Below are 3,112 nucleotides of genomic sequence, written 5' to 3'. Positions count from 1 at the left end.
GACAATCTTTTGTAGAATGATCACTTGTATCACAGATGTGACATGCAATTTCTTGAACAGATTTTAATTGACCATTCTTTTTCAATTCAAGTGCCTCAACTTTTCTTGCCAAAGAGGTAAATCTAGCTTGAAGATCATGTTCATCTTTGAGAGTGTACATACCTCCACCAGATGTAGGAGATTGAATCTTGTTTGATGGTTCGATTGTACCTACAGTGTCCCAATTTTGAGCATTTTCAGCTAATGAATCGAGATACTCAATTGCCTCATTTGGATCTTTATCTTCAAATGTTCCATTACACATAAATTCAACCATTTGCCTATCTTTAGGTGTTAAGCCTTCATAAAATTGAGAAACAACTCTCCAAATTTCAAAACCATGATGTGGACAAAGATTAAGCAATTCTTTATATCTATCACAACACTGATAAAAATTTTCTCCTTGTTTTTGAGTGAAAGTGATGATTTGCCTTTTGAAAGAATTTGTTCTATGAGATGGAAAAAAACTTTTTCAAAAATTGTTGTTGCAATTCATCCCAAGTTCGAATGGATCCCGATCTAAGATTTTGTAGCCAAGTTTTAGCTTTATCTTTTAAAGAAAAAGGAAAAAGCTTAAGTCGAATGGTGTTGCATGCTTGTTTTAAAAGAAAAACATTACATGCATGTTTAAATTTTATAAAGTGATGATAATATGAAACGTTGAAGGAAGTGAAGTAATTGTGACTAATACGATGATATGTTGGAGATAACGTGAGGGTTATGGTCTCAGTGGGAACCCGACGATCGTGTTTTTCCTTGTATACGGATATGAATATGTATATGTATACGATGATATGTTAATACGTAAGGTCAAGGCCCAATTTACCGATGAGAGTGTTGCTGGTGTCCTCGCCGCCCAGTACTGTGGTTACATGTAGATTGATCCATCGCCCAACACGTAGACGTAGATGAACACGAAAGTCACAATTAACGATCTAAATTCAACGAAAAGAAAAGAATACGTATATGTTGATGATGATATGAATATGAATATGAATATGATGAATAAGGATATGTTTATTGAAACGACCTCGATTTTTTTTTCTATTCTTAAATCATAAATTCTAATTAAAATAATTTAACATAATCATGGATCAAAATAATTTAACAATTTAAATCTTAAGTTCATAAAATAAAATCCTAAAACATCGACAAACCAAAAATTTCTAAATTGACCTTTGAAAAGATCAACTAACAATAAAAATAAATCATAGAAATATCTCTAAATAAAATCCTTAAAATAAATCTTTAAATCTCTATCTAGCTAGTGCGGAAACATAAAGGCCATCTGGTGTGTACTGCTGCACTCGATCGACTCAATCGTCACCGCCTCCAAAATCATAAAATCTTGCATCATACAAACCTAGTGAGTCTAAAGACTCAGCACACTCTAAACATAAATAGCAAATAATAGATATGCACTCACATGCATTTAAAAATCATATTTTTATTTAAAATAGCTTTTGAAAATAAATATAACATTTAAAATCATTTAAGCATAATTAAATAATAAATTGTAAAATCATTTTAAAATAACTTTAAACATAAATAAATCCTTTAAAAATAATTAAAAATAAGCTTTAAGCATAATTAAATCATTTTAAAAATAGCTTTAATCATCATCATAAATCATGTATCATAAAAATCACTTTTATCATAAGCTTTCAATAATATATCATTTTGGGTGAAGTTTGATCCTTGAAATTGACTAGCTTTTATCCTTTGATCGACTTCAGTATTAGCTCCACATGGTCCATGAGGGTGTGCACTAGGCTCCACCGTGGAAATACAATCATCGGTGTGAGAACCCGTATTTTTCGAAGCAAAGCACCTCAAAAAGCTCGGAAAGTAGCTCAAAAAGAAGCCGAGACAATGCAAAACCTTGAAAATTGAGAGTACGTCACTTGGAAAAGAAACCATTAGCTCAAAAGCTAAAACCCTCAGCTCAAGTAAGCTTATTGAATGTCAGGGAGGAAACCCCTAACTCATGGGCTTAACCCTCAGCTCATAAGCTAAAACCCTCAGCTCAAGGAAGCACATTGATTGTCGCGGAGGAAATCCCTAGCTCATGAATTCAATAACCTAGCTCAAAGAAGCTCATCCTTTCTTGTCCTAAAAGAACCAAAATGGAGCTAGAAGAAGAGCTAAAGGATTGAACAAATTTAATGTGCAAGAAATGACCTTTGAGTTAACCAAGAAGAGGAGTTATAGGAGCTAAAGGTTTGGACAACCTTATTGTGCAAGAGATGATCATTGAGTTAACCAAGGAAATGAGCTAAAAGACTAAGACACATTTATTATGTAAGAAATACCCTTGAGTTGATCAAGGTGACCTTTGATGCTTGGGATGGATTTGACTACATTTATTTCCTTACTTGTGCACCAAGGTGGACGTCCAAATGGCAAGTGAAAAGCCATTTTTTTTGCCTATAAATACTACACCATGGCTGAATGAAAAACACCCCAAAAAACACCTCAAAAATCCAGTCCTCACTCTCCACAAATCCTCTAAATTTCGGCCAAGGCAAGGAAGGAAGCTTCGTGCAGTCCGAGTGCTTAGAAGATACGTCGATGTGCTGCTGGATTGACGTCATAAATCTAGGCAAAGTGCTGCCAAAATTCGGTCATCATCTGATCAAGATTCATACGTCCAAGCTCGGCTACTTTCGAAATACACCTTGAATTTCAGTAAGTGGGCTTTTGATTAAGTATTTGTTTCTATTTTGAACCTTGAATAAAAGTAATATGATATGCTTATAAGTATGATCATATTTTCGAAAATTGTTACCTGTTATGTTTAAAAATTTCGATCGATTATGTATTTCTTCTATGCTTCGAATTCCTTTGATTCCGCTGTGTCTGTCTAGAAATATGAACGCTGAAAATATGATAAGTTCTGTCTGTTGTCTCTGAATTCTGTGTACACTGTTACGATTAGAAATTGAAATGGGACGAGAATTGTAATTTTGTCTGGCTCCCATTGGTGGGTATAAAACCATGTTCTGTCTGGCCCCCATCTGTGGGTATAAAATCGTGTTCTGGCCTCACCCCTTAAAGGACTAACATATTGGGG

Source organism: Primulina huaijiensis, chromosome 14, assembly GCF_012295235.1.
Source record: "Primulina huaijiensis isolate GDHJ02 chromosome 14, ASM1229523v2, whole genome shotgun sequence".
Classification (NCBI taxonomy): Eukaryota; Viridiplantae; Streptophyta; class Magnoliopsida; order Lamiales; family Gesneriaceae; genus Primulina; species Primulina huaijiensis.
This window is presented reverse-complemented; position numbering follows the sequence as displayed.